Raw genomic sequence first — 11,392 nt, 5'->3', positions numbered from 1 at the left:
AAATCTTTTTGGAATATGTTAGGATTTGGGTCCAACTTAAAATTTTTAACCAGTGCCACGCTTTGTCGAAAACTAGCCTTTCCTGTCATGATCAGGAAGATGAGTTACTGAACAGTAAGCAACAGTCAGGCAAACAAATTGTCAGAGAGCTAAAAATTTTGGAAAAAAATCGCAACTCAAAAGGTCAAGGTTAAAGTGAAGTGACTTTGGTGGTCAATGGCTTTTCCTCATTTGACTTTTTGTTCATGGTCAACTCAGAACAGGAAAACAAATACAGGAAATGTTAGGCTACTTTCACACATCAGGTTTTTTGTTTCAGGCACAATCCGGCAAGTTTTGTAAAAAACGGAAACAATTTTTTTTTCGCCGGATCCGTTTTTTTCTCATTGAGTTGTATTAGCGCCGGATTGCACCTGATGGCCCGACGTTTCATCCCTTTTTTTCTGGATCCGTCCAAATAGTCGTTTCCATCGGACGGAGAAAACATCCACATGAACTTTTTTTGTCCGGCGTAAAAAAGTGCACAGTGACGGAACCGGCAAAAAACGCGTGAAACGGAGATGTGAAACACAGAATCCGGCTTCCCGATCCGGATTTCAAAGCATTTTCCATTGAAAACATGCAGATTTTCCGTCTCTCTCTCTCTCTCCCCCCTTTTCCAGGAAGTCACTGTAAACTCCATGTTAAAAAATAAAAACCGTATCCGGCAGAAAAACGGATCTGTTGCATCAGTTTTTTCACTATTTGCAACGGATCCATTTTTTTTCAAACATTAGCCGGATTGTGCCTGAAACAAAAAACCTGATGTGTGAAAGTAGCCTTAGGTTTTTGTGAAGCAGATCTTAAATGAATGCCTGAAGGTGTATTTAAAGACAATATAAGCATCTATATGAACAAGGGGGATTTTGTGCTGTAATTAATAATTAATAGAAGTATCCCAGGTCTTGACTCATAACTTGTGGAGGAACGTCAATTGCTTTTGTCAGGTGACTGTATTTTGAATATGCCTTTTGGATCTACCATTATAAATATGTCCGTTGTGGAAGTGCCGAGACCACTGGATGACCAGTGTTTGGGAGTAGGTGGTAATATTACAAAGATCCACATGATAGGGAGGTGCAGGACCTGCAGAGTCCGTGTGGTTGTGAATTGAGTACTCCATGATACACTGCAGCCATAGAACCACAGTATGTAAATTATTAGAACAGCTTAATCCTTACTATGCAATAATACAAATCCTGAAACCAAGGCTTGGGTGACAAATACAGTGTGCTTCCTGGCTTCTGAGATGGACTAAACATAATTTTTAAAAAGAAAAATCTCCACATTCCAGAAGATTACATCCAACTTTCTACCTCATAATAATGCTTGTTGTAAGAAATGAACACTTTTTTTGCTTACTTCCTTTTTGTAATAGTCCAACATTATATCTATACATGCCACCTAAATATTGCAGGTGCTTGCTTTTGGGATGGAAGCCTACCTAGCTTTCCTTGTCCTGACCTTTTCAGTAATGGACTAGGAATGTTATTTATTTTTAAATCCATGACCATATGGTATGTTGTTGCCACAAGGTCATTTACGGGTCTACATATAGCTAATTAACAACATAGCATTTTAGTATAGCAATATTTTTTATTTTAATTCTTTATTTTACACATTAATGTTGTTTCGATACCGATACCCGATACCACAAAAGTATCGGATCTCGGTATCGGAATTCCGATACAGCAAATATCGGCCGATACCCGATACTTGCGGTATCGGAATGCTCAACACTACTCAACACTACTGTCTACATTGTCACTGGACAGCCGCATGCGCTTATCTGTCAGCACACCACCAGCAGCGCTGAACACACATTGAGAGAGAACACTGGCTGCAGGGCAAGACAAGATCTACAAGGCATGAGTGGCGAGCTCAGGCCATTTTTCAAGATTGAAAGCCCAAAATGAGCAAGGCTCCAGTTCCACAGTCATGGCATCGATGTTAACTTGGAGATACTCTTGTACCATCCTCTCTAGGCATTGGGTGTGCGTCAGACTTCTTGTCTCCTGTGGCCTTGCAAAGGATGGTTTAAAAAAAAAATCTTGAAATGATTGGAAATAATTGCTGTTACCACCAGATACGATGTTACTGTTACGGTTAGAGTGATGACTCAATAGTCCCACGGTTGGCAGGTTAGAACTCAGAGATTCACTACGTGCACCACTTGTGTTTTGTGGAAAAGCAGATGTTAGACTCTGTAACAGTCTCTGCTGATACCCCTGCATGCGTGAATCCCTTTCTATGGCAGGAATTATTTCACCAAATTTGCTTTTGTACCGGGGATCTAAGAGTGTGGCAACCCAGTAGTCGGCATTACTTCGGATTCACACAATCCGAGGGTCATGTTGCAGGTAGTGCAGCAAGAAGGCACTCATGTGTCTTGCGCATCCAGGAGGACCAAGTCCTTGTTGTCTTGGTGGTGGCGAGCTGAGAATCATGCTTCCTTCATCTGCCCTCTCCCCCCAACCTCGCACAACAGAAATTTGATCAAGGTCTCCCTCATCTGATGAGTCTTCCATGCCCAGCGCCAGTTCGTCCTCCACTTCTTCCTCAGCTCCTGCACCTTCCTCAACAGTTTGGCTGCTACCATGCGCCCTCGGTAATCCCTCTCCCCCAGCCTCCAATGCCAGCCGCCTTGGTGCTGCCAACCTCCTTGACCTTGGAGATATGATCCCTTCCGCATACGACTCCTCCTGTTCCTCCTCCTCCTCCTCTTGTTCCACCACCTGACTCCGGACACTGTGTAAGGTGTGCTCCAGTATGTAAATCACCGGAATGGTCATGCTGATAATTGCATTGTCAGCACTAAACATCTTCATTGCTATTTCAAAACTGTGCAGAAGGGTGCATAGGTCCCTGATCTGAGACCACTCCTGCAGCGTGATTTGCCCCACCTCTTGATCTTGTTGGCCCAGGCTATACGTCATAACATATTGCACTAGGGCTCATCGGTGCTGCCACGGTCGCTACAATATGTGCAGTTGAATTCCACCGTGAGGGCACATCGCATTTCAGCCAGTGAACTGGCAGGCCCAAAGACTTCTGACGAGATGCAAGTCGTCAAGCTGCGAGATGCGAACGGTGGAAGTGAGCACACAGCGTCCGTGCCCTCTGCAGAAGCCCATCTAGTCCGGGATAGTGGGATAAAAATTGCTGGACATCCAGGTTCAAAACGTGAGCCATACAAGGCACGTGTGTGACATTGCCCCGGCAAAGGGCCGCACCCAGGTTTGCAGCATTATCGCACACAGCCTTCCCTGGCTGCAGGTTGAGTGGAGACAACCATTGATGGAACTCGGTCTCCAGAGCTGACCACAACTCCTCAGCTGTGTGACTCACATTTCCCAGACATTTCAATGTAAACACTGCCTGATGCCATTGAGCCCTGGTGACAGCATAGTCAGGAGGTGTGCAGGATTCCTTCTGCGCAGTTACAATGTGGGTGGCATTACGAGACAGGCTTTGGGTGCAGGTGGAGGACCGAGAGGAGGTTGAGGAGGCAGAAGCAGTGGAGGAACTTCTAGATGCAGAGGATCGACGAGCAACTCGTGGGGACGGCAAGACTTGGACAGCAGCCCCTTCTCCTGATGTCACCGTAGTTACCCAGTGACCAGTCACTGATATGTAATGCCCCTGTCCATGTCTACTCGTCCAAGTGTCTGTGGTGAAATACACCCTGTCACACACAGAGCTTCCTAAGGAAGCGGTGATGTTGTGTGTGACATGCTGGTGTAGCGCAGGCACAGCTTTCTTTGAGAAGTAGTGGTGACTGGGCATCTGGTACCAGGGGCAGATTATCAGAGGGTCAATTTGGGCGGTAGCCCAGGGGCCCAGTGGTGTGGGGGGGCCCTGGGCTACTACCGCACAGATTGCCTGCCGGCCGCCGCCATCAGGCCCCCTGACTGACTACTGTACAGTACTGGCATATGTATATCATCATTTATGGGCCCAGACCCGGCCGGTGGGCAGAGAGAGGGGGCCCGCATCGGGCCCCGTCTCATCTGCTCACCGGGCCCCTACCGGCGCTGCTTGCGGCGGTTTCCTATAGTTGACAACAACAATAGCGGCCAGCCAGCCAATTGAAGGCTGGCAGCTGAAGTCGGCCGCAGGGACACTGGAGACACTGGAGACACTGGGGGCTATGCTGGAGACACTAAGGGCAATGCTGGAGACACTGGGGCAATGCTGGAGAGACTGGGGCAAATTGCTGGACACTGGGGGCAATGCTGGAGACACTGGGGCAGATTGCTGGACACACTGGGGCAGATGAGTGCTGGACACACTGGGGCAATGCTAGAGACACTGAGGCAATGCTGGAGACACTGGGGCAGATTGCTGGACACACTGGGGGCAATGCTGGAGGACACACTTGGACAGATGATTGCTGGACACACTGGGGCAATGCTGGAGACACTGGGGCAATGCTGGACACTGGGGGAGATTGCTGGACACACTGGGGGTAATATGCTGGACACACTGGGGGTAATATGCTGGACACACTGGGGCAGATTGCTGGACACACTGGGGGCAATGCTGGACACTGGGGCAATATGCTGGACATACTGGGACAGATTGTTGAACACACTGTCTGGGGGCAATGCTGGACATAGGGGCTAATTAAGGGATATTATTACTGCAGTGATGTATTTATTTTATTTTTTGAGGACATTGTTTTAAATGGGGGGGGCGGTCCTGTTACTGTGTAGAGTGACACTATATCGCCTTTTTTTCTTCATGTGGTGTAATGTAGAAGTTATGAAAAATTAAGTAATGTGTTCTGCAAGCGGAGCTCGAGATAACTGTTATTTCCTGCAGAAACGAGTCCTGGCTGGATGAAGTGATGGCGGTCAGTGCTGGATGAAAGATGAAGGACTTCACCTAGAGACGTCACTGGTGAGTCAGTGTTACCTATACACTGACACTATACACTGTATACTATATACAGAGCTCCTGTATATAATGTCACCAGTGATCAATGTATTACCTATACACTATATACAGAGGTCCTGTGTACAATGTCACCAGTGATCGCTGTATTACCTCTACACAGACACTGCATACTAAGTACAGATCTCCTGTGAATACTGGCACTTATGGTGATAGTATTGTGTTTTTTTTGTTTTATTACTGATCAGTATTGTAGTATTCAGTCACTATGTGGAGGTAATATGTGGTCAGGAAATGGTGTTGTGGTATTTGTCCCTTGTATGTGCTATTTGGTCACCAAGTGGTGGTAATATGTGGTCATGACATGGTGTGGTGGTATTTGTTCCTTGTATGTGATATTATTCGATCACTGTGGTTGTAATTTGTGGTCTGGTCATGGTGCGGTGGTATTTGTTCCTTGTATGTGATATTGGTCAAAATATACCTAAATTGTATTGCATATTTTAACAAATATTTAATAGGTTACAGAAGAGTAGGGCCCGGCCATTTTTCTGGAATAATCTGGTTCGGGTATCACATGACCCCTGCCACATGACCCCCCCGCCACATGACCCCCCTGCCACATGACCCCCCCGCCACATGACCCCCGTCACATGACCCCCCCGTCACATGACCTCCCGTCACATGACCCCCCCTGTCACCTGACCCCCGTCACATGACCAGGGGGGGCCCCACAGTGTCTGAACAGCCCGGGGCCCTGGCTACCCTTAATCCACCTCTGTCTGGTACTGGGGCACTGCGATGCACATAAGGTCTTGAAAATCCTCTGTGTCCACCAGGCAGAAAGGCAGCATTTCTGTAGCCAACAGCTTGCAGATGGAGAAATTCAACCTCTTAGCTTTGTCATGGCTAGGAGGTAATGGTCTTTTACTTGTCCACATCTGAGGGACTGAGGGCTGGCTGCTGTGCTTAGACGGAGTTGAGTAGGGTGTCCCCAGCAAACTGCTGGTCTGTGAGGAAGGTGCAGGCGGAGATGTTATGTTGCCTTGATCAAAATGCGGTGTCGATGTCGGAGAGCGCTCAACACCAGCAGGTGTTTCCACGTGCAAATGTCCTGACGATCTGCCAATCACACTGGCTGTTGCAGGTAAAGAGGTGGAAGGTCTGCATCCAAAACCAAGTGCGACTGCTGTCCCCACAGTCACAGAGGATGAAGAGGACACGGATGCACTTGATGGGGCAGACAGTGGTTGACCCAGCCCACTAGGCTGCATTGTAGCACAGTGAGCTTCCCACTGCAACTTATGCCTCATATCCATGTGACGGTTCATGCATGAAGTACTCAAGCTACTGATTTTTCGGCCTCTACTGAGATTTTGTTGACAAATCTTACAGACAACATGAGTTGGGTCATCCTTTGCGATGTCAAAAAATGCCCAGGCTATACAAGGCTTAGAGCCCGTGCGACCTGAAGAGCCACCACGACTTCTGGTCTGAGGCACAGTTGGGGTTGAGGATGCAGTTGATGACGTGCTTCCAGTACTCCGTCTCTGTCCAGGAAGGCACACCGTTACCTCGTCGTCAGACTCATCACTAGCATCCTCCTCCACCTCCTCTACTGACCTCATGGACTGGCGGACTGGGGGTTGACAGTATGTGGGGTCTACAACCTCATCATCATCATCCTGTGTGTTCTCACACCTGTCGTCCTTAGAGCCAACCTCTTCCTGCTCTGACCGAAAAGTCAAGTTTTCGTTCCAATCAGGTATCTCAGTCTCATCATCATCTTCCTCATTGTCTCCACCAACAGGAGTTACAGTTTGGGAACGAGGGTCTACATTATGCTCAGAACCTTCTTCATCTGGGCCTGGATCCGACTCACAAAGATTCTGGGCATCAGTGCAGATCATTTTCTCGTCTGGATTCACAGAAGCTCTGGAGCAGACCTCTGATTCCCAGGCTATTGTATGCGTAAACAGCTCTACAGACTCAACCATGTGTGTTACCTCATGCTCAGACAGGCAGCTGGAGACTTGGGAGCTGTGAGGAATAGTGTTGAGCATTCCGATACCGCAAGTATCGGGTATCGGCCGATATTTGCGGTATCGGAATTCCGATACCCGATACTTTTGTGGTATCGGGAATCGGTATCGGAACCATATTAATGTGTAAAATAAAGAATTAAAATAATAAATATGGATATACTCACCTCTCCGGAGGCCCCTGCACCTTACCGCTGTTAACCGGCAGCCTGCTTTGCTTAAAATGAGCGCGTTTAGGACCTTCCATGATGTCACGGCTTCTGATTGGTCGCGTGCCGCTCATGTGACCGCCACGCGACCAATCACAAGCCGCGACATCATTCTCAGGCCCTAAACTCCTCATTCTAGGAATTTAGGGCCTGAGAATGACGTCGCGGCTTGTGATTGGTCGAGTGGTGGTCACATGAGCGGCACACGACCAATCAGAAGCCGTGACGTCATGGAAGGTCCTGAACGCGCTCATTTTAAGCAAAGCAGGCTGCCGGTTAACAGCGGTAAGGTGCAGGGGCCTCCAGACGGGTGAGTATATCAATATTTTTTATTTTAATTCGTTATTTTACACATTAATATGGATCCCAGGGCCTGAAGGAGAGTTTCCTCTCCTTCAGACCCTGGGAACCATCAGGATACCTTCCGATACTTGGTGTCCCATTGACTTGTATTGGTATCGGGTATCGGTATCGGCGATATCCGATACTTTTCGGGTATCGGCCGATACTATCTGATACCGATACTTTCAAGTATCGGACGGTATCGCTCAACACTAGTGAGGAAGCAAGTGCGATTGAGGTGACAACTCTGAGGACTGGAGTAGTTGTGATGTTGAAGTTGACATGGAGAAGAGCCCACTTGAACGAGCACTTGATATCCGTTCAAGCACCTGCTGTTTTTGTGCCTCATCTGGAATTTTTGGCGATGCTTGTAGCGATGGTCGTAAGAAAGGGATCATATCAGATTGTCCACGAAAAAAAGAAGTAGACATCTTACTTTGGCTGGAAGATGGTCTTTCTTCTGCAGATGTTACTGTTGCTTTACCACCTACCCCACGGACACAACCTTTTTTTTCCCTTTCCAACATGCCTATTCCCCTTTCCACCAGTAGCAGGCCTTTTGCCATTCATTTTAGTGCTTAACTAATTGGCAACTCTGTATCTGTAGTTGTTGGCACAACAACCGATGGATGAAAACCGAGCAGAACTGAGTGGCCAAACTATGGTACTAGGACCAAAACCATTAATTGGATTAGATGCAGTGAAAATAGAGATACACAGGCGGTGTAGCAAGCTTCACAGGTGGGCTACTCTGCTGACGTGCAGACACTGCTCCTAGGCCCAAAACCCCAAAATGATTTACTGCGTTAGATGCAGTAAAAATTGAGAGATACACAGGCGGTGTAGCTTCACAGGTGACTATCAGACAATGCTACTAGCCCAAAAGGATTGGCTGAGCTAGATTACACCAAATGCTGTGACAAACACTTGCACAGCACTGGCTCAGACCTGCCTGCAAACAGTGCTATGAAGTGCTGTAACCTACCCTGAAAAGGGCTGATATTACAACTAGACCCGACTCCCTAAACCTATCTCTCTGACAATTCGCTAAAATAAAACACTCAGGCTACTTTCACACTAGCGGTTTTTTGCATACGTCGCAATGCGTCGTTTTGGCGAAAAAACGCATCCTACAAAGTCGTCTGCAGGATGCGTTTTTTTTCCCCATAGACTAACATTAGCGACGCATTGCGACGTATTAACACACGTCGCAACCGTCGTCCGACCGCGCACCCCTCCTCCCCGCACCTCATAATGGGGCAGCGGATGCGTGGAAAAACAGCATCCACTGCCCTCATTGTGCGGCGCTTGCACAGTATGCGACGGCCCCGTACCGACGCTAGTGTGAAAGTAGCCTTAGTCTGTATAGCGCCCACAGCAGCAGCGGTGCCGTCTAACACTAAGCTGCAGCAGTGAGGAAATGGTGGCGACGGGGCAAATGGCTGGTTTTCATTGGGCAAGGAGTGACATGTGACATACACAGCCAATGACACATGCCCTTGCTTGTGTGCATCACATGCACATTGCTGTGTGTGTGCGCACTGCTGATAGGCTGAGAGACTGCACCGCCCCTCTGTAAATGCGGGAAAGAAAAAAAAAATGGAGATCGGCGTTATTTCAGCACAGATCTATCCCCCGCCCACTATACACTGAAACAGTACATTAACAATGATAAACAGTTTTAATGAGCAAATCAAGTTAGGCTTTTGGTGAACAAACAGTTACTCGAACTGCCAAATTTTTAGCAAATTGTTCGGGTTCATCAAACGACTCGAACACCGCCCAAAACAGCTCGAATTTGAAATTGGCGAACAGTTCGACTCGAACACCGCTCATCTCTTCTAGTAACATGCAGAAACATTGGGGGATTCCTAAGTAGGTGACTCCGGTCTGAATTACTGTGCAGCTGTCCAATAATGCAGCAGAGGATGAGATCAGAATACTGATGGTAGAACACTGCCACCTGCTGCCCATTGTTGCTTTTTTATTTACATACATACACACACACATATATATATATATATATATATATATATATATATATATATATATATATATATATATATATATATATATATATATATATATATATATATATATATATATATAGACACACACACACATATACAACACCAAGAAGTCAAAGTTGTGGACGTTCTGGATTATTTGCGGATTTTTCGTGCTTTTTGCGCTTTTTCAACGGCTTTCTGCTGCAAAAACGCTTAAAAAACGCATACATTAAGCATCCCATCAGTTTTAATGGTTTCCGCAATTTTTGTGCACATGTTGCGTATTTTATCGAAAAAAAAAACGCATGCTGAAAAATACGCAGCATGTTCATTAATTTTGCGGATTTTAAACGGATGTCCCACTATATTATTGCATTGGGAACCTCCAGAAAAAGCGAAAAATCAGCACAAAAAATGTGCAAAATACGTGCTAAATACACAGTAAAACCACGATAAAAACGCAACAAAAAAGCGTGCAGAATTCCTGCGGAAAACCTTAGAATTTTCTCAGGAAATTTCTGAATACTTTCCGGACGTGTACACATACTCTAAGGGTATGTTTCCACAGTCAGGAAACGCTGCTTGTTTGACGCTGCGCAGAGCTGCAGCGTCAAACAAGCAGCGTCCAGATGTTCCAGCATAGTGGAGGGGATTTTATGAAATCCCGTCTCCACTATGCGTGGAAACCCGCACGCGGCGGCCCTGCGACTCTGGACATGCTGCGCATCTTTTCAGATCGCAGCATGTCCATACACCTTGTGGGGACGCAGCGTCCCCGCAAGGCATATCACAGGGCCCTATGGGAGAGAGCGATCATCCCGGATGTGAAGAGTTAACACATCCGGCATGATCGCGTCCCAGATAGGGGGCGGGGCTTAGCGCCGAGCGGCTTCGCCGCTGCGGCGATACCGCCGGCCATCCTGACAGTGGAAACATACCCTAAGGGTATGTTTCCACGTTCAGGAAACGCTGCGTTTTTTACGCTGCGTTTTTCCGCAGCGTCAAAAACGCAGCGTCCAGATGTTACAGCATAGTGGAGGGGATTTCGTGAAATCCAGACTCCACTATGCGTTAAAAAACGCATGCGTTTTTGCTGCGAAAACGCATGCGTGGTGCGTTTTTTCTAAATGCAGCATGTTGCTACTATGAGCAAAACACGCAGGTACACCGCAGGTGACCTGCCAGTGACCTCAGGTGCAGTTTTGGTCAGGATTTTACCTGCATAAAATCCTGACCAAAGCCTGAAGCAAAACTGAACGTGGACACATACCCTGAGGGTATGTTTCCACGGTCAGGATGGCCGGTGGTATCGCCGCAGCGGCGAAGCCGCTCGGCGCTAAGCCCCGCCCCCTTTCTGGGACGCGATCATGCCGGATGTGTTAACTCTTCACATCCGGGATGATCGCTCTCTCCCATAGGGCCCTGTAATATGCCTTGCAGGGACGCTGCGTCCCCGCAAGGTGTACGGACATGCTGCGATCTGAAAAGACGCGCAGCATGTCCGGAGTCGCAGGGCCGCCGCGTGCGGGTTTCCACGCATAGTGGACACGGGATTTCATAAAATCCCCTCCACTATGCTGGAACATCTGGACGCTGCTTGTTTGACGCTGCAGCTCTGCGCAGCATCAAACAAGCAGCGTTTCCTGACCGTGGAAACATACCCTTAGGGTATGTGTCCACGTTCAGGATTGCATCAGGATTTGGTCAGGATTTTCCATCAGTATTTGTAAGCCAAAACCAGGAGTGGGTGATAAATACAGAAGTGGAGCATAGGTTTCTATTATACTTTTCCTCTAATTGTTCCACTCCTGGTTTTGGCTTACAAATACTGATGGAAAATTTTTGTGCAGATTTT

Source organism: Ranitomeya variabilis, chromosome 5, assembly GCF_051348905.1.
Source record: "Ranitomeya variabilis isolate aRanVar5 chromosome 5, aRanVar5.hap1, whole genome shotgun sequence".
In the NCBI taxonomy this organism is placed as follows: Eukaryota; Metazoa; Chordata; class Amphibia; order Anura; family Dendrobatidae; genus Ranitomeya; species Ranitomeya variabilis.
This window is presented reverse-complemented; position numbering follows the sequence as displayed.